General features: G+C 37.4%; 1 protein-coding gene across 11 annotated transcripts in view; it reads right to left on the bottom strand.

Annotated features, from left to right (window-relative positions):
- LOC112321883 (uncharacterized) overlaps nt 1–27,647 on the bottom strand; it is a 91,391-nt gene that overhangs the window by 8,032 nt on the left and 55,712 nt on the right. For 9 of the 11 annotated variants that reach the window (XR_008426553.1, XR_008426551.1, XR_006653813.2 and 6 more), the window contains 2 exons: nt 23,666–23,873; nt 10,576–10,756 (listed from right to left, as the gene is read on the bottom strand). The gene's annotated coding sequence lies outside the window, so the exon portion shown is untranslated. Of the gene's footprint in view, nt 1–3,434; nt 3,635–10,575; nt 10,757–23,665; nt 23,874–27,647 lie in introns of all 11 variants that reach the window. The other 2 variants (XR_008426554.1, XR_008426556.1) reach the window with 2 other exon arrangements.

The raw sequence follows: 27,647 nt of genomic DNA, 5'->3' as shown, positions 1-27,647 counted from the left end.
GGTGCACATTTGTGAGATGCCAGCTCTAATCATTTTTATTGACTTGGCTTTCCAGAGACAGACAGACAGTCTGGGAGGCAAGACCAGTAGATAAGAGAAAGGCAATCTTATAAACGAAATCTCTCTTATTTCCTTCTCTTTTTTACTTGTGACCGTGAAAAATCCCAAGTCTTGCCCATTGGAGGAGAAGCTACAGCAACTTCACTGAAGAATGATAGAACAGAAATGAAACACAGGAAAGCATCGCTCGAAAGCTAACAATGCTATTTTCTCTTAATTGCTATTAATTTAGCCTCAACTATATGCTAGACCTCATGAAAGGTAAATGATGCTACACTTTAACCCAAGTGTGAATATTTAAAATGAAACACCATCAAATACACCCGGGTACAGATATTCATTTATTGTCAGCATTTCCTCCAAGGGATGGCTTCATAATAGAGAGAAAATACACAGGAAAGGGCAAAAATTAAATAAAGCATAATTATATACTGAAGATAGTTTCTTAGTGGAAGCTCTATTGTGATTAGAACCATTCCAAATACAAAGAAAAAACATTTCTCTTTTCACTGCGACTTATACATAGTAAGAACCTTTGTTACATTTGTGGACCTTTTTTTTTTTTTTGGCATGCAATTAAAAGTCAAAGCTGACTTTTCTATACAGAATGGCATGACCCATTCTAACCCTGCAAAGGTCTAATTAACACCTGGCTTTTCTGTCTTTGAGGAGCCAGGAGTTTTGGAGGCAAACACAAGCCTATTTATTCTTCTCTTGTTTAGCAGCAAGGCTGAAACTTTTTAATGGCCTTGAGATCCAACCGTAGGCTCTCCTGTGAGGTTCTGACTTCATCAAGATGGCCTGGCCGTTTACTAGGGCTTTTCAACCAGCAAGATGGCTTTTTCTATAGAAAGCTTAATTTCTAAGCAATCCCACACTTCATGAAATACAGGACTTTCAAATTGTACCCTGTAATTAACAAGGCCACCACGAAGCAACACAAGAAGCTAATTACAAAATAGCCTTGATAATATCAGGTATCGAAAAGACAAGTGAAAAAGCCAGCTCAGTAGACAGACATCTGAATTCTTGAAAGTGAGGGTAAAAATATCCAGCTTGTAGGTGACTTTTGTCTATCTTAAATGTTTGGCATTGATTAGATACAAGCAAAACATGGTGGGTTTAAACATTTTTTCCTTTTGTATGGCAGCTTATATTTAAAAGAACAAAAAAAGGGGTTTACGAATCTTTGTGATGATGGTACAGAAGCTTCAGTGAATCGCACTGAAAACTCGCGCTTTTTGGCATTTTTATTTCACCGCCCTGTGTTACTACAGAAAGAGCACCTCATGTGTCACCTTTCAATTTCTAAGTTCTCCGCAGGAAAAAAACAATGGGAGCCTTTCACATAACCATTAATGTTGTTAATCAAGATAACCCTAAAATACTATTATGAGTAAAAATAATGATAATGGAACCAGTGACCATTAGTCTAGCATTTACTAGGTGCAGGCACCATACAAATGTATCACATCATTTAATCCTCACAGGCAAGTTAAATAAAGTAAATGGACTGTTTTGGTTCCCACAACGACAATGAGGCTCAAGGAGGCCAAGAAACTCATCTAGGTCAGAAAACTGTTAGGTAGTTATGCGAGACTCAACTCCAGGCTTCTCTGAATCTGGTCCCTATTATTTCAAAGCCATGTGCCTTTAACAAAATTCATGGCCACTGGAGGACCCGGGAGTGCTACTCCTCTCAGAGCACATAGCATTTCTGGAGCTGTGAGGAAACAAATTTCACTACTCACACAGCCTGAGTCCTGCACACCCAACGTTTGCTGCAGATCCACAAAAAGCAGCCACCTTCTGGAGCTCTGGGCTAACAGCGCTTTATAGATAGTATTTCCTGTCCTCGTGGAATTCAGTTCATGAAGAGAATAATATATTCATAGCAGCCTCGTTAATCAGATTGCATGGTTCACCTACACCTAATAAATTTGGATCTAATTGTACGCAAATTGCTTTTCTATTTGAATCATCTTTAAATTATATTCAGAGAAGAGCAAGAAGAGAAAGTTTCTCCTTAGCTGGGACTGCCTTAAGATCGGCTGCTCGGCGTTCCATGAATCCTCTAAACACAACTTTAAGAGGGAAAATATGTAGCTATTTTGTTATTGTCACAGGCAAGTAAGTAAAATGGAAAGACAATAATGTTGGGTCACAACACATAAACTATTACAGATCTTTTATTTCAATAGCACATACCAAGCATAGCCAGGTTTCAACAAAATGTTATTTTACGCTTAATGGCCAATCATGTATTCTAACCAATTTACCAAATGTACCCCCAGAGAAGATGCTTCCTGTCTGAAGAGAGGCGATGCCTGACAACGCTGAAATGCTGGTTGCAGGTCCAGCACACGTTGTCCAGGAACCTGTCTAAACTGGGAGTAGTTTACTTGTCAGGCCCCCTTTCAGGAGACCTTTCTTCTAGCCCCGAATGCGAACTCTCCTACTGTCAAAGCTGCCTCGGAGCTCAAGAGGCATTAGAATGAGATAAGAGGGGAAACAGCAGCAGCTGGGCTGCACTTCTTGCAGAGTGAAGCACTGTTGAGGTCTAAAGTGGGAGCACTTCAAAAATAGGAATGAAATTAGGTGCAGCTTCTAAAAGATGGAGAGAGGAATAGGTAAGGAGGAGGCCAGAACCCACAAGGAAACTTAAGTCTGGAATGTGAATCTCCCACTGCTTCTGATTCCTTGATCTTCTTAAGCAGGACAAAGAACAATACAGAGGAGGAGTGTGAAATGGGGGTCTTTTCTTTGCACCCCTGAAATGCTTGGGAACAAAAGGAGTGCAATGTTTAACCAAGGGACAAATGTAAAAACCCTCCAAAGTGATCTAAGTCCTGATATCTTGTGTCAAGGGGTCAGTTTTTTAGTTTTGGTTTTCTTCAAAAGAAGATGGCTGGAAAAATATTTTTAGGACAGGTTAATTGGCTAACTTCTACATTTTTTTCTTTTTTAACTTGCAATCTGCTCTCAAAACAAATTACCACCTCATAAAAAATGTTTCTCTAGTAAAAACGCCGGAAAGAAAATATCAAGCAAACTCATTATATGAAGTTCTTTTTCTTTTTTTTCTTTACCTGATTTTTTCTGTAAGCAGAAACTCAGCTTCAGGCATTAATATTATTAGAATTAAGTTCCTAGAAATGCCGCTAAGAAACAATGACATACAATTAAAACACAGTATTTATAGCAATAGAAGCAATTAACACACCTCAGAAGCAGTGGAGAATGTAAACAGCCTTTCCTTTCTCCTCTCTGGGTCCAACACTGAAATTGAGCAATTTCTAAAAACCTATTATTAGATTGTTATTTTAATTATTCTTCCAACATTTCAGGGTCATAATGGTAAATGCTTTGTGTACCTGCTTAAGAGGATTTTTGGGAGCATGAGAACCCAAATGCTACCCTAGTCCATTTTCCTTGAATTATAGGAATCTCCAGGGCATACTCTTTCTTACATGGGAAGAGAGTGTGGCTTAAATTTTTCTGAATAATTTTCAAAATCAAATTTAAAAGTTTTCGTGAGAGATGATCCTCCCTGGTGGGTGATATGATGCATAACCTAAGGGGAAACATGAAAATAATTAGCATAACCATATTAGCATATAGATGCCTTTGAAATAATAAACAGCAGAAAACCAAAATGCTTTTATCCCCAAAAGAAAGTTATGAGAAAATATAAAATTAACATTCACTTCTCCCTGGCCTGAAAGCCAAACAGAATATTCTCCTTTAGTGGAGGGTGGAATGACCAGGGAGATGGAAAGATAATCCCCAACCCAACCCTCCTTGCTCAGAAACACGAGATCAACATTCTCTGCTTGCCCTTTACTCGCTGCCACCCTGTTCTCTTTTCAACAGGCAAAGTCCACAGACAAACAAGTATCTTCCTTTTAATTTCTCTAAAAGCCAACACCAAATAAACAGATCTAATACCCTCTTTTGCTTTTGCTTTTTCTTCCTTAGCTAACTTTCTATCTTTCCCTGGGTAGCAAGAGAAGTGCTGGGCTTGGTCATTCAATTACCAAGAGGACTGAGGAGCCTCAGCTGAACAGTGGGCTTAGCGTTTGTTAACAATGGACCCTGAACAGCACTGATTCTTTTCATATTTCAAATTGGCACTGCCTCTCATGGTGGCGAGCTGGCATGTGGTGGTGTGATCGGAAGAATACGGTCTTTGGAGTCGACCCGCATTTAAAAATCTGCTCTGGGTAACCCTGGAAAAGTCCATGAAACATAGTTCCATTTTTCTCTTCTACAAAATAGTGATAGTGTGGCTACTTTTCTGGGTTGCCGTGACAATTAGAGGTTATATACATAAACCACCTAGAATACGGTGGGTGCACAATAAAGGTGATTCTGGGATTTGGTAAGCCTACTTTCTTCCCTACTTTGTCTATATGTGGATGAATATATGCCCAGAGACACTCATTAAGGACAGGTACCACACAATATGATGTTTTGTTCTGGATCCATGCTGGTATGAGATTATGAAGGTGGTGATATAAATTGCACTGGAAATAATAAAGTAAAAAATATTACAATCCTTATGGAAATATTTTGTCTCATGAAGTCAAGAGCAGGGGTTTAATTTTAACTCGGGCCACAGACAGAAACCCATGAATATTTTATGTTATTCAAAGGAAGTAAGCATTTGCCGAACACACCTTAAATTAGCTGACACAGGTGAATTCCCTGAACGGAACCCATGTTAAAATGTCAAAACACAGTCCTTGTCTCGATACCTAGACACCATCTACACTATTTTAGTTCTTTTAATATTTAGTTATTTCTACTGGCTGTCAGTACAGCATTTAAAACACTAAGAATGGGTCCTTTGCCAATGATACCATTTGGTTTTCTCAAGTTGTTTTCAACTTCGAACTTTTGTTTAGTGCGAATTAGTTCCTTAGTGAACATTGTGTGTTTTGGTTTATGACATCATTCTCTTTCTGTGGAGCACAGATCTTGAACCTATCCTTTAGCACCTACTACCTACTTTTATCTCAACAATTACATGGCTGGCCAATAACCCAGCAATTTCTGGAATGTTTATACTGCCTCATCAGTACCTAGCGTACTGTTGACAGGTATGAGATCGGAATAGGGTGGCGACTAAGAAAGAAAACCCTCACATGTAAGTTTCCTGAACAAATATGCTACCTAGTTGAGTTTGTAATGAGCGTGTTACTGAGAAAGTTTCGGCTGCTTTGCACGAACACAAAATAATCATCTAATGTTTCTCCTTTTCCGTTTAAACTTAAATCAGTGACCCTAGGTCTTGAGACATCATTTGCACGTCCTTCCTGCTGAATGTCCTTTGATCCTCATCTTTCTATTTGCTAGGACAGTAGAGTCCTAGTTCATCACACATTTCAACTAGAGGTCAGTTTTTGGGTTTTTTTTTTTTTAAGTTTAGAAAGATACACACCAGTAAATAAAAACCAAAGCTAGGTTTCTTAGGCTTCTGGGATTTGAAAATATTTTGATTGCCTGCATGCCTTCTGAGAACAGTTCCGTCTGGCTATGCCAGGAAAGGGCTAGTTTCACAAATCAAATGCATGCAGGGTCTGGCATAAAAAACACCCCTTTTTATTACAAAATCATAAGCATGCAATTCTGTAACATAACAATGTAACACTCAAGCATACCATATGACATTTTAGGTGAAATGTTCAAATTAAAACTATAAATGATTATACCCATATTATTACCCTACCAACCACACTCAAGCAGGCGCTACTTTTGCCGGACCTTGTACATATGTATAGAAAAGATATATGTATCCAAAGCTCTACCGGTCACATGATAAGGTAAAAAACATACTCTCTTCTGCAATCCAAAAAGGATTTAAGGCTCTAACAATTCGTTCCCATAAGGATATCCTGACTTCTTACAGGGCCTTGTTCTAATGCTAATGATGGCCAGATGTTTTCAGAGTTTAAAGTTATTCCAGGTGAATAGCCAGGCACCCTAGGCAGCCCGTCTTCCTGCAAATTCTAAAATCTTTTTTCTGTTTTGTTGGTGTTCTCAGTCATTCTTCCCAAAGTTTCTGCTTTCAGATCTTGAAGTCTGTTAGAGCTTGATAAAAATAAAAATAAACAATTTAGGCCAACCTCCATTGTTTATTTTTAAAATTCGAGTAGTAGAATTTTTTAAAAAAATAGGGTTAATAACAGTCCTACTTCATAGAGGGTTTTTTTCTAAACATGTGATTTATTTTTAGAGAGAAGGGAAGGGAGGGAGTAAGAGAGGGAGAGAAACATCAATGTGTGGTTGCCGCTCTTACACACCCCCTACTGGGGACCTGGCCCACAACCCAGGCACGTGCCCTGACTGGGAATCGAACCAGCAACCCCTTCGTTTGCAGGAGGGCACTCAGTCCACTGAGCTTCACCAGCCAGGGCAGGTAGTAGAATTTTTGTTCATTTGTTTTACATATGGTCAAAATACATTTTTCTTTACTTCCACTGCCACAAAATAGTCAAAGTCACAAAAATTTACTTTGTCATTAACATTACCTTGATTAAAAACAGACATGAGAGAGTAAATCTCCTTAACATACACACACACATTTTTCACATATTCTCAATGATTAAGAAAAGGAGCTAGCAAAACCAGCAATGTTCATCTATCTAAGATATAAGCTCTTCAGGGATGAAGATGAAGATGAGATGCAAATTTGGGATCTATAATGTGATGTAGACTGAAGTTTTACCATCCCAAAATTTGCCTTTTGAGATACTGATTTTAAACTGGTTATTATAACCCAAAAGACTCAGGAAGAATCTTGAAACCTTCCCCCCTTACCTGCCTAAAGACTTCAGACAAAAAAAACCTGCTTAAAGGAAGGGAGCATCATCGTGGCATCAAAATATAAACGGAATGTGGCAGACAGGAAGAAAGCCAGCAAGGCTATTGTACTCCCCTCTGTGTCCCATTGTTTCTGGGTGGCCCAGCAAGAATTTGTTTACTGCCTGTTTGCACTTTCTTATCTACCTGTGAATTGCCTGTTTTCCTTTCGAAATCCCAGACCTTACCTCCCTCTCCTTGATCCAGAATGGCATATGAACTTCAACTGCCCAATGTGTCTTCTGGTCTCACATCTATGGCACCCTTGCATGTACATCCATAACACATTTTGGATGTTTTCTCCTATTATCTTTCTTATGCTACTATGATTATTAGCCCAGTCAGAAAAACTTAGAAAGGTGGAAGGAAAGTTATTCTTTGACCCTCCAAAGATGGAAAAGTAACAATAGTTAATGATAATCATGACCGAGGCACATCTCTTTAGTTTTACATAAATCATCATCTTCCATTTCCCACTTCCTCTTGTGCCTGCAATAAGTACGCACTCAGCATTGCACCCACAGATCAGTCTTTCCTGTTATCTGGAATGTTTTGTCACCTGGTGATCTGTTGTTTAAATAAGAAACTGGCATATTCCCATTTCTCATCCTATCCAATGACACAAATAACTTGTAAAACCCACCCATCTCTTCTAAAACTGTCAAGACATGTATTTCCATGAAATCATAGTAACATTGCAGTACTACAAACATTAATGAACAGAATTTGCTCATCCTTAGGATTTTTTCCTCATCCCATTCCATGATCTTAGTAACCAAGATGTCCTTCAGTAGGTAAATGAATAATTAAACTATGGTACATCCAGACAGTGGAATATTATTCAGTGCTAAAAAGAAACGAGCTATTGAGCCATGAAAAGACATTCGGGAATCTCAAAGAGACACTACTAAGTGAAAGAAGCTAATCTGAAAAGGCTACAGACTGTTTGGTTCCAAGTACATGACGTTCTGGAAAAGGCAAAACTATGGACACAGAAAAAAGTTGCAGTGGTTGCTGGCGGTGGCTGGCACGAGAGATGAATGGGCAGAGCACAAGGATTTTGGGGGCAGTAAAACTGTTCTGTGTGATATTCTAATGGTGGATATATGTCGTCGTACACTTGTCCAAACCCACAGGATGTGCAACACCAAGAGCGAAACCTAAAGTAAATTATTGACTGTGGGTGATTATGATGTGGCAATGTAGGTTCATCTTTTGTAACAAATGTACCGTTAAGGTGAGTGATGCTGATAATGGGAATGGCTATGCGTGTGTGAGGGCAGCGGGATATATGGGAAAATCTCTGTACTTTCCTCTCAATTTTGCTATAAATCTAAAGCTACTCTAAAAAATATCGTAACTGCTCTATTTCTGGCCTTGGAATATTAAAATACTGATGAAAAAGCAATTATTCCCAACCTTTTTTACCTACTTGCCTTTATGCCTGCTTGAAGAGTTGGATATCAGTGTCTGTGAACCCTTTCCAAAGTCAGTAACTAGAGGGTTGAGGGGAAGAGACATAGGAGAGAATGTCTACATTTGTTACGGTGAAGTTCAATAACTCATTAGTTCAAAAAATCTTTTCCAAAATTTGTTCTCTGAAGGTGGGGCATGCCTGCAGGTGTTATTAAGAATTCTCTGCTGTGCTAGTAATTGCACAAATCTCCCATTTATCATTGTGATGCACCATCTGAGAAGAAGACTCTTAATCCTGGATCTCTCCCACACTGGCAACATGATTTGTGTCCTCTCTACTTACAATGTCAACTCTGAAGTGTTGGGGAAAGAAGAAAATATAAGAGAAGTGCCTTAAAAGCTACCAAGTACTCTGTAAATATGGATAGTGTTTTTTGGAGATACTCTTATCATGGTGATGATGATGATGGTAATGATTGTTAGATGAAGACCAGTTGATTTCATAATATACAAAAAGGAAGTTATAAGGAAGAGTAGGGATAATATGATTATGAAGTCCAAGAAAATAATATATACATATGATTTTGTTTATCTGACCCTAAATGGGAATAATCATGGTCTCATCCAAAAGGTCTTGTAAAAAATTTGATTTCTCTAATTTTCTCCCGGTATATACAAATATATTTATAGGTAATTGATGTCTAATAGTAGATGCTATTTATTGAGGGTTTGTTTTTTTTTACCATGTCCTAGCATTGCTAAACATTTTGCATGAATTATCTCATTCAGTTAGTAGGGGCAGGAATTGATATCCTACCTTATTAGGTAATATCAAGATTGTATAGCATATAAATACATATTATATAAAAGGAATCAATAGAATTATATGAGACCAAATTATTTCATTTTTAAATGGAATTTTGTGGAACCGATAAATTAAGGAGAAGAAACGATGCGGGAAGATTGATCTGGGCTCCTAAACTGATTGGAGGAGGTGTCACGGGAATGAATTGGTAGAATAATACTGTTGTGTCGATGGACAATAGGAAAGGTTTCAGGAAGATGGGTAATGCACATAATTCTTAATTCTAGTGAAGATACAGTTCCCCTGGCTATGGGACACTGTTCCCCAGTACACAAACGAATCCCTGAAAACTCTGCTATTCTCCTGAAGATTTATTGGTTATATTCTCCACACTCTTCGCTCCCTGACTACCTCAGTATCTGGAGGTGATTTTCAACAATTTGCAGGTGATTTACAATTCTATTTTGGCTTCTCCATTCCTTCTGGGACACACCTGGGACAAAGCCTGCACCACTGTGGGAGTGCTCAGGTATAGAAACCAATCTTTAGTATCAGCTTAACCAAACCCAATCAGGCAGGCATATTTGTTGCTGAAATTTCTATAATATGTTTTGACTTCAAATCTAAATTTAAACCTTCTGTGGCCAGGTGCATCAGCAAGAGTGAAACTGGAGAACCATGAGTAAGCCAAGGTAGAGTCCCCAGTAGCACTGTTTCCATCCAGCTTGACAATATTCTGTGGGTTTATCAACACATTTTTTGCTAGCATTTATCATCTAGTCTGTCTTCTTCCCCCTTTTCCACAGAAGATCAAGTAGGTAGGCAATTCAATGAAGAGAGCAATAGAAAACAGTAAAAGTGATTGCCTTTTCAGATGCCTGCTTCTCAGAGTTACATAGGAGTAATCACCATTGTACCACTGGGTTGAACTGAACAGCATATTTAATGAGCCAGTCAGAGAAAGACAAGAGTCATATGATTTCACTCATATGTGGAATCTGATGAACAAAATAAACTAACAAAACAGAAACAGATTCATAGACAGAGAGCAGACTCATAGGGAAAGACTGATAGCTGTCTGAGAGTGGATGGGGGATTCGAGGCTGGGTGAAAAAGGTGAAGGGATTAAGCAAAAAAAAAAAAAAAAAACCACCTCATAAACACAGACAAGAGTGTGGTGAACACAGTGGGGGGGGGGGTTGGGGGAGGTAGGAGAGGGTAAATGGGGGATAAATGGTGACAGAAGGACACTTGACTTGGGCGGTGAACGCAAAATAAAATATACAGATAATGTATCTTAGAATCGTACACCTGAAACCTACATAATTTTATTAACAAATTCACCCCAATAAATTCAATCAAAAAGAATATAGCTCAAAACTCATAGAGGATTTTTGCTCATTGAAAATGTGGATAAATTCCTGAAATACCTTATTTTCCAATCTCGAAGGCTGCATTTTAAAACAACACATGAGATGTAGAAGAGCAGGCAGACGGCTCTGGATTTTGGTTCTGTCCTGTCCCAGCGTTTGTGCTTCCCATCCCCCATCCATAGAACAGGGAGAAGAACACCCCCACACCGAAGGGTTTGGAGAGCCCTCAGGACAGTGCCTGGAACACAGTAAACATGATGTTCTGTGAGGACTAGGCATGATGGTGGTCATCATTATTCACAATTCCATGTTCACTATTGGAAAGACAAGAGAACATCTCCACGTTACGCTGGCTTTAGCACAAAGGGGAATTAAATACCATGCCGTTATCCATTCGGAGCCGATTTTTAAAAGAAATTTTACAATTGATTTTAGAGAGAGAGAGAGAGGAAAGGAGAGAGAGATTGAACCCCCAACCTTGGCATATCTAGACAATGCTCTAACCAACTGAGCTACCCAGCCAGGGCCTCATAGTAGCCAATTTATTCACTATTACATATAGTGTGCTTACTACGTGCCAACCACTATCAGTGTTAGACAAGGCAAAAAATAATCATCTGTCATAATAGAGTTTATATTCTAGGGGGATGATAGACACTGAACTAATTAATAATATAGTGTCTATAGTGATGAGTATGATGCAGAAAACGAAAGGAAGGTTGAAATAGCAGTGACCTTTCCTCTGTCCCCACGGTCAGCTGCGTTTGACGAAACAGCTCACTGCAGGCCCATGCTTTTCCTCTGAAAGGAATTCTCCAGCTGACATTTGAGGTAATGGCTTCACCGAAGTCCCAACCATTTGGATGCAACAAAAATAATCCAGCATATGAGCGCATCCAGTTAGACATATGTACACTGGTTTTCTGAAATGTAATGTGTATGTAATTTCCCGAATGGCTGGTTGTCACATCCATCTGCTCTTATTTCCATAGCACTTGAATGCACCACGAGGATATAAACCCTAAAAGCTAGAAAACAGAATCTAAATACCCAAACACACACGAGGTGTGTTTTCAAAAATTGCAGACAAGCGAGCACTGTGGTAACTTCATTAACTTCTCAGCCACAGTTGAGAGTAGCTGAGACTAAGCAGAAAGGCCACAGAACATCAAAGACATTCCACCGGCAGACCTCATTAAGTGGGCTTACAACCAGCTAGACGAGCTAATGACGAAAATCTAATTTGGAATTTCTGGACATAAGAACATCGAACAAGTCCAAACACACCAAAACTCTAGCAGGCGTGCTATCTGAACAGGCAACAACCCAGTGTCTATTAGGTCCACGTACTTCATGAGTCACAGCCCAGGGATGGATGCTGTCCTATTCGACAACGCTGAATAGCAAGCAAATCACGTTCGATGTGTTTTCTGAGTTTGGGCCCTGGTCCTATTTAAATTGTACCAATGTTGTAGCTTCCCAAATTAACAGTGGTCTCCAGGGAGATGCTCATCTGGACCCATGCACTGAACAAAGGCATGGCTGGAATGTAGACACCACACTGCTTGGAAAGTCTTTTTGCTACTGTTCTCCCTTTCTCCAAGAGGCTTTTCCCACTTCCAACTTCTGTCAGCACCTATGGGGTCTGCACCGCGTTAGATTGTACCTATTTGCACCCCACAGTAGTTGCTCTAGGTGTATGTGTCTCCATTCCAACTTTGTTTACGTGCCTGCCGTGGAGGACCATTCATTTTCATGAAATAATTAGCATTGTATGTGCCCCACACAGTGGGGAGTGCCTTACTATGATCAACCCTACTTTTCAGATAAGCACGCTGAAGATTTGAATAATTTGCCCCACCTTCAATTAGTGGACCACCAATGAGCTACACCCAGATCATCTGATTGCAGAGACGACATCTGAATTCCACTACCCAGTCCAGGGAGGAAGATATGTTTGTTGAATGAATAAATGTATTATTTAATGTCCTTAAAATTAAACAATGAAGAATTTGCCACTTAAACTATAGTGTTGCTACTATAAAAGGTGTATAATGATATGTTTTTTATTAAGGATAGTTATTTAAAATCCTTGCAGGCACTGGGTCTTGTACTTTCTATATTCTTACAGTGCTTTTTGTTATATCTCCCAAATACAACGTAGTTGTAAGAGATTTGTTGGATCACTGAAATTATTTTTCCCAATATAATAAATCATAAATAGATGCAAAAAGGGTCATTTTCCCTCTCCTGTGACTAGCTCCTTACATGAAAGAATAGACTTTTCTGGAATCTGGCTTCAGATGCTAATTTCTTAAGAAATCCCTAGATTTCTGCCCCTGTTTAGGCCTCTGGGCCTTTGTCCAGACCTGAAAGAGACCCAAGTTCCTAGTCCCAGCTTTTCTGAATATGGCCCACCCCACTTCCACATAAGCCTTAGTAATACCAGTAAAAATGAAACTATTGAGAATAATGCAGTGAGTCAGGATATCTTAATGTTTGTTGAGGACAAACAAATTCTACTCCTGCTGTGAAAACCTGGATAATGTCCTGGATTTCATAATACACTCATTACTGGGCCCAATACATAAATGTAATATTCACTTGGCACATTACTATGTACCAGTGCTGCATGGAGAAACAGCACTGTCAGCTTCTTTTTTCTAAACAGTCTAGAAAAAGATTCCAAGTGTATTCTCCTACCTTCATTTCTTCCCTGTCCATTAGGTAACTCACTTAACATTTCTGCAAACTCCACTTACAAAGAAAATGCAATGTCACCGGCCCTATCTTGTTACTGTGAAGGTCACATATGATACTGTGTGCATCGTCTTTGAGCTATGAAGTGTTATATAGCTGTAAGAAATTATTAGCAAAGAAAAACGCTTACATACCACATACCTTGAAAAACCAGGTGTTTAATTTTGTTCTTATGTAAATGGTAAGTTTACATGCATGCATACACATTTACCTGGGACAAAATGAGCTTATATATATACTGGTGGTAAATTCCAAAGACTTTATTATATAAAACTTTGAGTTAATAAATGCCACAGTAAAATGAATTCTCTAATTGCCTATGTTGGCTTTTGATGCAGAGCCATGGTATTTTATACAGTAATTATATGTTATCTGTTATATATTGTCAACTTGATGGTAGGCATTGAGTTAAGGTGTTCATTTACATTGTGTAGTTTGCTCATTCTAACACATTCTATGTAGTATTATTAACTCTCTTTTGCAGATGGGTAAACTAAGGCCTAAAAGAGTTAAGAAAATGTCCCAAGGTCCCACCGCCGGCAAATTATCAGAGGCAAAATGTGCATTTAAGTCTGCCTGTCTACAAAGCTTTGCTTACCAATTCAAATCACATTCATTAGAAATTTGCATTAATTCAATAGTATCATATGTTACATGGTTTCGGGAGCAACTTCAAATGAGTCCTACCTTTGTGAAATATTAGGGTTCTTTGGACCAGAACATAAACTGATTAAAAATATGCAACTTTTTCAAAATAACCAGGAGGTCTGCATTTAAAAAAATGTCTTCAGAGGATTTATAGCCCCTGAATCAGGGACAACACAGTATCCCATGATCTAGGCTACTGAGAGTTACAGACAGGGTTCATGGCCGTGATTACTAACCAAGGATTGTCTTGAGAGCTCCTACTGTGTGCACACTGCTTCTCATGGCAGAACTCTGTGAAGGCAGAGGGGGAGGTTTGACATGGAAATAATACAATAAAAAATAAACTACTAAAAAAATTAAAGATACCCTTCGGGAAGCCTATGATCTATCCTTTCGAAAGAAACCAGCATACAGGAAGCAAAGAGTCAAATTAATCTTAGAACACATTAGCAGTACTTAGAAGTAATAAAACTAAATCAAAATTTTTTCCAAAGGCTTAAGTCCCTCAGCCTTTAACTCGGTCTGACCTGCTTCTTCCACATGCCAATTAGAGTTCAAAGAAAAGATTCATACACTTCATCTACAGATCTGTTGAACCTTGGGCACAGCGATAAATCCTTTATAAAGCAGAAAGATAGCTGTATTTATTCTTAAAATTAACTAATTTGCACACTGAAGTTAAGTGATTTGCCTAAAGACACTTCATTGGAAGGTCTGATAAAAATCCTTAACTCCGTTTCGCATTTTGCATCATGGACCTCTTTTGCCATTTTAAAGTTTGCTGTGTAGAAAATGCTCCTGTGTCAAGAAAGACTATTTTTAAAAACTCCGACAGAAAACAAGCTAACATCCACACATGAAGGCAAAGAAAATTCACTAAAATGTTTAGAGAATCTCATGGTAAGACAAGTGTCCCAAACATGACTCTGAAGCGAATAGAGAGCTGAACTTTACTGTGGAGGTTTCTCTGCTCTCATCCATGCTCCGAAAACAGACTTACATTTGTTGAACGCAGCGGCACAGAAAGCAAACACAGCTAATAATCAAACTGGCTGGCCAACTCTAGTGGTTAAATTCAACTCTTTGCTTAGGTGATTTTATGAATGTACGTGTACACACACACACACACACACACACATTCTGTGTTTATAATAATAGTGAACTCGCATAGACTGTCCACAGAACATTCAGTGAACTACCAACAGCCACTGGCAAATAACCCCTTCCCAGTTTTCAAAAATAACGAAATTACAATAAAGGAACTTTACATTAAGCATTTTTGAAAGGACTAAGGCTAAAAGGATAATTGAGACAAGACAATTCAGAAGGTGACTTTTCAAAGCATATTATTAAGTAATCATCACTATAACACACACTAATTTTATTTTAAAAATACTGGGATGAACTTCATTGATCAGACAGCAAATGGCAATGATACGCTACAATTGGTATTGAAATAGAAAATAGGACACAAATCGTCCAAGCAGGACTTAATGTCTCTTTTATCCACTTAGATTTAAGCTATTTCAAGCACTTTATGTTTTCCTGGGCCAGTTAACAGTACTTGAATATTTTTGTAGTTAAGATGTAAAAAGTCATTTTCATAATTTTTTTACTTTTAGTATTAGATTCTATTGTAGTTTTGCTGGATTTCAACCTATCTTAGGGAACCCAAATTACACAAAACTTTGGGGACAGAAATCAGCATAATTGATATAATTCAATTTTTTAGTAATTATAATCCTCACTTAAACCTAAATTAAATATGCTAAACTATAATTATGTTCAAATTTACATCATGAAAATTATCCCCATTTTGCTCATGGCATCTTAAAATATCTAATGAGAGATCTTAGACTCTTAAGTTTTAGTCAAGAGGCCTTATTTTCACAGCCTTTGGGAAGAAGAGACTCCTTACGCATTAAGCATAGTTATTCGGCCTCTTGGGAAAGGAAAGATGGGTCCATTATTTCTTCACTATATGATGTGAAAGATTTGTACTATAATCTTTGGATACCTCTAAGTCACACTGCCATTAATGAGTGCTGAGTGCCAGAGCAGATGGTAAAAGATTAATGCTTTCTTTGGAGAGAAACCTTAAGCAAAGCAGGTCATACTTTAGGACAAAGCTAATGGGAACCAAAGAGACAGAGAAGGCTTGTAAAGCTTTTAAAACTGCTACTTTAAAATAAGCACTGCTTTGCTATGTATTTTTAAATGATTAAAGATCAAACGAACTGAAAGTAATGAGAACTCACCTTTCAGCCCTGTGAGTTGCCCATTGATTCCTAAGAATCCTATGACCAAACTTTATTATTATTATTAATTTGGGATACAAGAAGAAAACATCCAGAAAATACTGCCGAGTGTAAGCTGTCTCACCTTCCTGCTATTAGATTTCATTAAATCAGCTAGTTGATGTAATTGAACTTGCAAGGTAGTTTATCTTTATCTTTGGGACAATAGCTGGCTATAATCTGGGCTATCTATTGGTCAAGAAGTAGATGAGTCTGAATGTGCAGGGTTGGCACATTGTCAAAAATCGCGACCAGTTTCTTACAAAAAACATACGACTCTATCTCCAGTTGAGTAACATGGTCGCATTAATACTGGAATAAGGCAGAAGAACCCTGGCTGACATCCCATCTGTTCTTATGAATTAAATTTAGAAATTATATGTAATATAGACATTTCTGTCTGAATATCACAAAGCCCTGACACATCCAGGCTTTCATTAGAAAGCCCCACAATGTGACTTGAATAACAATCCGTCTTAGCTAATTAGTATTTTCAGTTTCGCATATTCACTTCCAGACATATTGCTGTTTGCACATGGTAATTTAGGTAAACAGATACCATCCACAGCTGCATCAATTAACACTGCTAATCAAAACTGAATTCAGGTAATTAGGCACATTTATGCAAAAAAATGTATAATTTTGGAGAAAAGCTAGATTTTTCAGTAATATGTCAATAAGTAAAAATCTCCTTTTGCTTATGAAGATGAAGAATGAGGGGAGAGAAATTATCATTAATATATACATCACGCAGACAGAGTGAAAATTCCTAAATTAAATCTCAAACTTTAATTGGCCTATATTTTCAGAAATTGGATATTTTTCATAAATGTTTTCCTCAATGTTTCCACATAGTAAAGTTGATTCACATCTGCCTAATGGTTTAATCATCATCATCAAGCAGGACTCAAATGGTTAATGAATTCTCAAGTATCTACATCATCAGAAGAGATGTTGGTCAAACTTGTTCTTCCACCTTGCCTAGCATCTCCTACGGAAGCTGCTCGCAGTGCGTCTTGTATCACACACGTTAATTTTCTTTGCTGCAAAGCGCTCATCTGCAGTTAGACTCACAATAATAATTTCTTACTTTCCTGCAAATGCTCTTAAACTTCTCTGATTCTACATAATGCCCTTTTATTATTTTTTAAATTTATTTCAGAATGAACATTGTGAATTATTGTTTTTCTCCAAACATAAACCAATCTGATTGTTTTGATTAAATATTTAGTCAAGCCCTGGCCAGTGTGGCTCTGTTGGTTGGGGTGTCACCCCACAAACTCAAAGCTTGCTGTTCAATTCCTGGTCAGGGCACATGCCTGGGTGGCAGGTTCAGTCCTTGGTCAGGGCGAGTACCAAAGGCAGCCGATAGTTGTTTCTCTCTCACGTAGATGTTTCTCCCCCTCTCTTCCTCCCTCCCTTCCCCTCTATCTAACTAAAAATAAATAAGTAAAGTTTTTAAAAATAAATAAATACTCTAATCAATTCTAATCAAGTCATAGAAACTAGTTTAACTGTGGGTAAGTTCTAAGTGATTAATTAGTGACTAACAATTGTGGGTGGACGAGACTGATAGGCCCAGAGTTAAAGCTAAGTAAAAGAAAAAATTGAACCATTTTACAAAGCATTCTGAAGTATATATGGAAATACATTTATATCTACAGCTATATCCATATCCATATATGTATCTACCTCCTTATCAATATGTGTATAGATCTCAATATGTTTAGCTTTTCAGACTTTGAAACTTAGATTTATTTCTTAATGTCAATACCAGGCCTCCATAACGAAGTGTAGAGTCTAGTGTCCCTAACTTATTTTAATGGTAATAGTCCCTCTAAATATAATTTAACAGACACTTTCTTAGTGCCCACCATATATGAGGCACTCTTCTAGGCCCTGGGAGTGAACAGAGAGATGGACTTAGACCTATTGCATTTCTCTGGGCCAAGCTCAGAGAGTTTCCAGACCAAAAGAATCAACTTTCAAAAGGTGAACTTGGTGTCCAAGTGAAAACTTGTCAATTCCAAACTTTTGGAACCCTTTATGCTAATTTTGCACTTTATTTCTTGGGCTATTGGTTGACTATTTTGTTCTTATAAAAAATCAAGAAATGAGAACCAAAATTATTTTCTCAAGCAGAATAATGTCTTTTTTACATATTGCAGTAATTCCGTACAACGTGTGTGTTTATTTTTATATTTATTGAAAACATTTTTTCCACGTATTCCTTTAAACACATTTAATATAAATAATTCCTTATGGAACAGAAATCTAACAGACTGTGTGCTCATACCCAGTGTGAAAAGCAGGAATTATAAAACGTGAAGGCGCATTTATCAATGACTTGTCAAACTACTCACTCAGCCAATGAAAGTCTATGAGGTGGGACAATGGTACTTCTTCCCAACTTTGACAATGCTGAGCAGAATTCTTTATAAATTTTAAATGAAAGGTAGGTAAGCACAAACATTTTAAAGACAATTTTTAAGAGATCTTAATGATACATATTTGGAGAATACAGTTTCTGGCCTCCATGAAATGAACCAACTAAGTCGAGTTCACTGGCTGAAGGTACCAGTAAATACCCTTTGGCTCTCTAAACCACTCCTCTCTCAATTCCTTAGAAACCACTCAGAAGAGAAGTAATTCATTTCAGTAAATTCCTTTGTCTAGAGAAAGGGTTGTAATTCATCTAAAAATCTTGTGCTCATAGTCACCAAGTTTTAGCAAAGTAGAATTCTATAAATATCGCAATGATAGCTCTGGTGAAGAAAGTCTTGAAACGTGGAACCAGCTTTCCCCAGCCTAGACTGTGCCACTGACTGGCTGTCTGACTTCTGCCAAATCACTCTCCACTTTGAGTCTCAGTTTCTGGTTCATAAAATGTGCCTCCCAGACACCTCACTGGGTTGGAGGGTATACCTGGAGCATAGGAGCTACTCAGTACATACCTGTTGAAGCTGAATAGAGGTCAGTCAGTGATGGTTCCAGAAACACTAATGCTAAAGTCTTTTAGTCAAAGTTATCTTCTTAAGTAGTTCTCTAGATTCCAAAATAATCTACAGAGGTGATGGGATAATCTCCATACAAGTAGCATGAATGCATCCATAGGACACACATCACTACGCTGCATTTGGTAGGCTTCCAATTCACTTGAAAACTAATGGTATGGAACTAACCTTCACAACTCGCTGGAAAGGTGACATCAGAGAATTTATTGTCTCCAGAGTATTTTTATTATTTTGCCAAATGAATTATAAGAAATAATTCATTTGATCAAAAGTACCCAAGTTTTTTCTAGAATTAGTCTGCTAAAGAGAATACTATCTTGGGAAAATTCATAGGTGACCTTTTTGACAATTAATGTTTATAAAAATGCTGAAAATGCTTCAATTTCTCACTTGTTAGCTTTCTTTAGCCCTGTACAATGAAATTGCTCATTGTCAGCCTACTTTAAACTTTGAGTGGAATTAAATTAATTGTGGACTCACAAACCATATGCAGTGAATAAAATGACACCACTGGTCACTTTTTAAACAGCCTGCTTTTTAAACAGAAGAGCTCCAAAATATGAGGTTGTAAAATATCAAACAGATTCATTTTGGCTTGTTAATGTAAAGAATGTTATTTTACAACTGTAAGGGAAAACATTAGGTCTAGAACGGCTGGATTAGAGGGGACAGATTGCCAGGAACAAAGACAACAAAGAAATAAAAATGTCTTCTAAGCACACTAAAGCAAAGCAAATGATTGGATTTGGGATTTAACAAAATATAATCTTATTTGTCTTCGCTCTTTCAGCAATTCTTTTTTCTACACTACGACAATATGAATTTCCCCTTCTCGAGCCATGATTTTCTTTTATGGAAAATATTGCTGATAATTAATGGTAACTTAGAAAAAGGATGTTTGTTGTCAGTAGTTCGACCCATGAGCTTTTTGTGCTTAGAGGATGTTGTGTTTACAGTAAGTTTTAATGCTAAAAACTATTTTCGTTTAGTTCTGGTAAGAGGTAAGACAAGAATAATCAAATCAGAGAAGATTATGGAATTATAGCTGAAGAATTAATAGTGCTTATTTTAGGGATTTAATTTAGTGGTAGTGTTTACTATTTAGTGAAAATTACTTTTAATAAGAAAACAATTATTACTATGAAACAGCTGGATTTTTTTTTCTAAGTTTGACAATTCAGTGTACCAAAGCTAAAGTCAATAATCTATACTTTATCAGGCAAATTACAGAACCACGTATCTGTTTATAATTTGCAGTTTAGTTCTAGCCACGATTAAGAATTAGGAAACTGTATAGCAAATAGGTCTTAGTTAAACATACCATTAATCTGTGCTGCAAGGTATTATCCAGCTCTCTGGAGGACACCAGAGTCACTTTGCTAGCTGAATAATCTCAGTCATTCTATCACAAGTTTTTCGTCTTTGACTTTCTTGACAGGCCTGGAGTAGAAACTTATCTTTCGAAAGGATGTTAAAAGAGTGCATGAAAAGCTTGTGCAAAAATAAACTGTAGCACCTCAGGCTCCTTAATTTTTACACTATAATACCTTGGACTCTTCTTCCTTGACATATTCAGAGTGAATTCTTTGATGAAAAGAGGGAGAAATAAATTACATGTGGAATGAAGAGAGCCTTTATTATCATTTTAATAGTCCACAGACACATAAAAGGAAGGTGCTTTCACTGTGTGGTTGGACCTAAAATCTAAAAATATTCACTGACTTAGTAATAAAAAAATTTAACGTGATACAAAAAATGGAAACTGTTTTTTGAAGTAATGTGAATATACATTTCAAAGGCTTCAAGAAAATTTAATGAAGACAAATAAAACCAAAACCATTTAAATGGCTTTGTAAATAACTGGAGTTGGTTTCTCCTATGACATTTTTTAACTTAATGGAAATACTGAATATATATGTAGACTATCAAAGATCATGGGAAATGAAATTCCAGACATCAGAAATCATCAATTTTTATGAATAGCTTCATAAGCAGCCATACCAACAGCCCCCATTTTCAGGAGACAGCATATAGATTAACCATGGACATAATAGGCAGTTTAGGTGGTTAGCATTGGATTAGAATGTTATTTCTTCCTAACCTTTTCAGGATATTCTAATGAGATCATGCATTTTCAGTGAGAGCAGATTGCCTTCAGGCTCCCTGCTTTTGTTGGGACGGTGGTTTTGATGTTTTGAATGCAGGGGGTGAAGCCTGGGACTCTTCCCACGTGCTCCCAATTATCTATACATTATTCTACATTCTCTACCACTGAGATACTCTCGCCAGAGCTATGATCCTTGCAAACAGCATCCATTCAGATGTGCAAAAATGAAAATTAAAATAGGAGGAGGGGGTTAACTTATTATTATTTGAATGACATATGACCTGTTCAATGTTTGCATTTAAATTGGCCAGAATAATTCAGCTCTAACTTTTAATTTCAGAAGGGTTAATCACCCTAACAAAGGTCAATCAAACTTTAATCTTCAATGAAATTGCTACAGCCCCAATCACCTGCAGGACATTTATTACATTCCGATTTCCATGCAAAAGAATGCATTGCTTTCATTATGCATCGCTAATCTTCTAACTCTTTACATTAGCACACTTTACCAAAAAATATTAATTCCTTTGAAACTCTGACAAGAGTTCATTTCTACACATCTCAGGAGATAATCCTGTTTAAAAGAGCGGGTGTATTAGCTGTGAACCACTTCCCTAGCCCTGTCTAATCCTCATAGACCTCCCTCACTCCAACTGCGTGTATACAATAGCAGATCTCAATTACACAAAACATTATGGAGGTTCAGGTTAAAACAACATCATATTATTTTAGGAACTTAATCCTCCCTATTGTCTGTGATTACACCATTCATCTACTTGTTTCTGTCCATAATGTTTACCATGTACAAAAGTTATTGATTTGGCAGAAGCAAATGTTAACCATAGTTGAATAGCAATTGAAAGACTTAAATTCATTAATCCATTCACTCAATAAATCTATATCGTGTCCCTATTATTGCTGGGTACTAGGAGGGGAGAGATGCAAAGTCAAGGAAAAATAAAGAGAGTTTTTGTCATGAAAATAACATACTCTTCTGAAAATGGTATTTGGAATATAATAAAATAATGATTTAAACCTTCATTTCAGCCTTTCTTATTACTGCTATTCAATTTTAGAAAATGCTAAAATGTAAATCAAATTTTAAGCAAAATTTCACTATGCAGTTTCTTCAAAATCATCTGGACACTTAAAGGTTTTAAAATTCATAATCCCATAGAATGATTCATGTTTTAGATATGAGAATATGAAATTTGATTGTCAAATTTTAAAATGAATATACTCAAACTCTCGAATCTCCCGTGGTTAGGAATAAAACCATGAGAAAGTTGAAATGGAGTTGTTAAGAACATACTTGCTATAAATTAGTTTGTTTCCAAAATTATTTCATGGTGTTTAAACATAGCTATTAACACAAAAGACAAATAGCAATGGGCAAAAATGAATTTTTTTTTGCCATGATGTAGTGACCCAGATGACCACATAGGGAAAATAAAAGAACCTTAACGTGTGCCTTCGGTTATCCAGTAAATTGATTGCCTTGGGATTAGAGCAGTGGCGTGACGCAGCATAAAGAAGCCAGACTTCACCTTCTGCGTGTTTCCTGAGATGCCTTCATGTCTCTGTACTCAGAGGAAGCACATAGGCATATACGTGGAGGCACATGTCCCTCCTCACCCATATTCACGTCCATTCATTAGCAATACGTGATGGCCATAATTTGGGAAACTCCCCAGACCTTGAATATCCAATCAAGCAAAGCAAATCACAGTGAAAAGAAAATACAGGTATAATCGTCAATGGCCAGGCTGACATTGGGGAATAGCACATAAATTTAAGAAATACAGATCTTTCTAAAATTGTCAGAAGGCCAATTACTTTGTTCAACTAAAATCAAGATTTCCGCTCTCATGCCCCCCACTTTGAGCATTTCTTGAAACTCAAATAGAACATCTATGTCTTCTATAACTACGCTTGCCTTTTTTCCACTCCTGCAACTAGGTCGACACAATAGAACGAGGCAAGAGATGGCATTTCTGATGTTGAGCAAAATAAATCCAATGCTACACAATATAAATGTTCAATGGATAGTTGTTGCCCAACAGTTATTCTGAAACCTGACAAAGATTAGCTAGACACGACAGACAAAACTGTCAGTATTGCAAGCTATTTCATTACATTCCTGAATTTCCAGATTGAGGAAAAATTCTCCAAAGCTTTTAGAGAATATACTGTACATGTTCAATAAGCATATGGATCTTTTTATGAATCACTTTGGCCACAAAACCAAAAAGAACTCACCAGCCATCAAACAAAAATCTTACTAAGGAATCCCAGGATGTTTAATTATGAAGGAAACATACCTTTGGCTGAGCAAGTTCGCGATTTCTCCTCATCTTGCCTCCACAGCTTTGCCACTCCACCTTGAGCAAAAGTCGGCTCCGTGTCCCTTGTGATCTTTGTGACAATGCCATCATATCACTGGCAAATTTTTCGATTAAACTTTGCAAATGTAGGAGCAACTTTGTTAATTATGGTATTAGCCATCTGGCGGGTACAATCAGTCAACCACTGTAAGAAAGCCAGACAAAGAGACATCTAATCATTGCAACCAGAGCAGATAAATTTTGTTCCTTTCTCATACGTGTCGCAGAGTCTATCCCTTCTGACCCTCTCCTCAGCCGTTGACTGTCAAATTGAGATTCTTCGAGCTCCTAGCTTCCCTTTATCCTTGCCTTAGATCTGAAACTCCTGGTTATCAGGAAGACATGCGTCACCAGCTGTCTCAGAGCAGGAAAGCAATCAGGTGAATACTACTTATTATCTTGCGTTGCTTTCCGAGCAGTGACAAGATTGATTTGGGACCAAAAATACATTCAGCTCTCAGACATGAAGTCCCTCGGGTTTGAGTTCAAACAGTAGGGTATGTGCAAAGTTGCAATGCAGAGGACTTCAATCCCAATGTTAAGGATATGGGATATTAGAAACGTAAGGACAATTTAAAAAAATCTATCAGAGTTCATTTTTCAGATGCCTTTGTACTTCCTTAACTACCTTCGTGCTGCCTAGTAATAGCGATGGGCAGATTGTTACCCAAAGGAGCCAGCTTCATGACTAAGTAGCCTTACATCAACCCACGGAAGTGTTATTCCGATATTATTGTCTCCCCACACCCCTTTTTCATCAAGAACAGTACTCTAAAAGTTTCAATTTCTGGAACATATCCTCACATAAAAGTTCAAGTCCCTTTTATACAGAATAATATGAGAAACTAATTTGGGCATCTCAGGTAACAACCGTTTATACAACAACTTTGGATTGAAAGACGACATCTATGTCTACACCTTTATACAAATTTTCCCTTGAAAAACATCAGTCCACTGAAATCATATAGAAGTATAATCTATCAATCAATCGATAGGTAGATATACACACAAGTACATATAACCAATTTACTGAAATTCAAATGCATATTAGGTAACATGAATAACATTCCTATAAAACAATGTAACAATATTTCTGGTAGTAAAACATCAATTGATCAGTAAAAAGCTTTATCTGCTTAGGCAGCCATTAAAGCAATGCAATATTTACTAAATTATATTTTCCCTATTGAAATTTGAAGCACCAGTGAAGTAAAAATTATGTGCTGCAGAACTGAAAAAAGAGTCATATACAACATGATAATGAAGTTATATTCTCAACAAATTAGTAAGTCCTTCTGGGATGGAAGAGTTTGGTGGAAAGTTAAAATGCAATTCTGAAGTGCATTTCACACAGGAATTCTATTATTTGGTTCCCTAAAAGGAACAAACTGGTTATGGCGATGTGTGGAAATTGCAGTACGGTGTATTAATAAACCATGGTATGTACCCTAAATTTACATTTTACTTTCACATTAGGACGTTTCTGTAATGGAGGGTCCCAACTCCTTGTACTTGGCTTATTTAGCTGTAAGTGCTAAAAAGATAAATGTGTTTAGATGCAATATTCCCAAACTACAGAGCAAAATACTTCCATCTTAGGAAGATAAAATGTTTTCCTAAATCCCACCGGCACAGAGATGGGAGGGGAAAACATGGTCTTAGACATTTTTAGAAATCATATACATGTATGTCTCATTCTGAAAATAAGTTATTCTTTATCCTTTATGTCTCACAGTGATATTAAGAAATGAGTCGGATGTCATAAAGGCAAAAGAGAAAAGAAGTCAGAAATGTTAGAGCACAAGGGTGTGCTGTGGCCCAATGTCAAGGACAAAAGCATCTTAGATGCAGGTTTTCAGTAACGCCGTGTTGGGAAACGGGCTGTGCCCCTCACACTCACCATCATAAGACTATCATGGCGCTCAGCACATAGTAGTTTCTCAAGAAATACTTGTTTGATGAAGAATGGATACTTTTGTTGTATGTACCATCCTCCTCAAAGCAAATGTTACTTCCCCAAAGTGTACTTACCTACTTTTAAAATTAACTAATGCAAAAAAAATCCCACTCATTAAGCCTATGTTGGTTATTATATGTTACTTACCATATATTCATTCAAAGTATACCACTTAAAATACTGACAAAACAGTTCATACATAGAAGAGTTAAAAATAAACATTTCCTTTAAGGTGACAAAATAGATGTGTCAATAAAGCCCACTATTCGCTCCCATGAAAATAACTCAAACTCAGAAAGTTAAAAATGAGCCAAAAAGGTCTTTAGACTTTGACTGAACAGGGGACTTTCTCTTAGGAAATGCAAAGAGAATAAAATATATTACGTACACAACATTTTTCATTGCAGTAGCACCCATCAGAGAAAATGGAAACAGCCTAATGTCCCCAGTGAGAGAAATTATTAAAGAAATTATAGCAATTACTCGTATGCAGTCATTATGTGATAATGAGGAGGACTGAGAAAACCAACTTCTGATGACTATACTGAACGAAAAAAGCAGAATACAGAATTGTACATATATTGATTCCTGAGTACATTTAGACAAAGACTGGAAGGAAAAATTCCACAATAGAAAATATGTTGCGTGGGATTAGAAAGGATTTTCTTCTTTTACAAAGTATGCCTTAACACCATTATAATTGTTAATTTCCCAACTACATTGAGGAATAAAGAACCCCATCTGTAAAACGTGGGCACAAATTCCCACTCAGAGCAGAATCACCTTTCTCGAGGGCATGCCTATGCCACATCTCACAAGTGTGTATTATGTGAATACAATGTGTAGGTGTGGAATTTTGTAAAGATAGAAGCAGTCAGTGAGAACAAAGCAATCTAGACCTGAAAACACTGTCCATGGAGAACCACGTGGCTCCACACGGACCACCAAGTCCCACTCAGCTACAGATGCTTTCACAGGTGTGCCACCAACTGTCTTCCGTGGGCCCTTGCGACAGCCCTTCTTAATCCCTGCAGTCACTTGAATATGTTTAATTAAGTCTCATATGTAGATTCATTCCATTTCTGCCTTCCAGCCTGCTGGCTGGAAACTCAAATGTCTAAATTCCCATCTCTGTTGGGCTGCAGTCTCAGGAGCCAGGCGTCCTGCTCCCGTGCGGTCCTGGCTCCTCACTTACTAGCTCTTGCGCTTTGGGCAAGTGATTAAACCTCATTAGGTTTAAAAAAAACAACCCACCTTGTAATGCTGTTGGAAACATTAAATAATACATGTCAATTGCTTAGCACATCGTAGGTATCCAATAAATGTTCTGTCATCGCTAAAGTGGCAGTGGAAGGCCTGGGAAACTGTCCAGCCACAGGAGCCAGGGATCCAGAATTAAGCTTTTTGGGTCAATTCAGATCCTGGCTTTCTCACTTAAATAATTAACAACAACAACAGTAATAACTTCCCCACAGAGTAATAAGAATTAAATGGCTACTATCAAGTATTTACTGCATAGTAAGTAACACTTGCAACTCTTAGTAGTACTCTCCTTCCTATGCTAATTGGTTATTTCTTGCTTAACTATTGTATAGGACAGTTAAATCAGGACTTTCTGAAGACCAGAGAATACATACACTCGTGTGTTTGACAACGGGTGGGCGAAGATCTTCATTGCAGTACTATGTGTAATAACAAAAGACTGAGAATGATGTAAAAAGTCACCAGAGGTTAAACAAGGTATGTCCATACTGTGGAAGGCCATATAGCCATAAATGAATGCAGAAGCACTGATACAAGATTATTTCTATGATACATTTTAAGGGAAAGAAGAATGGTGTAGAACCATGTATATTATGTACTATCATTTTGCTTAATAAGGATTTTGTACATAACATTTTTATATTTAGAGAATATCTCTGAAAAATACACAAGAAACTCCTAACAGGGGTTGCTTCAGCA

The sequence above is a fragment of the Desmodus rotundus genome, chromosome 3 (assembly GCF_022682495.2).
Source record: "Desmodus rotundus isolate HL8 chromosome 3, HLdesRot8A.1, whole genome shotgun sequence".
Classification (NCBI taxonomy): domain Eukaryota; kingdom Metazoa; phylum Chordata; class Mammalia; order Chiroptera; family Phyllostomidae; genus Desmodus; species Desmodus rotundus.
Note: the sequence above shows the minus strand (reverse complement) of the source record. Positions and strands in the feature narration are given on the sequence as shown.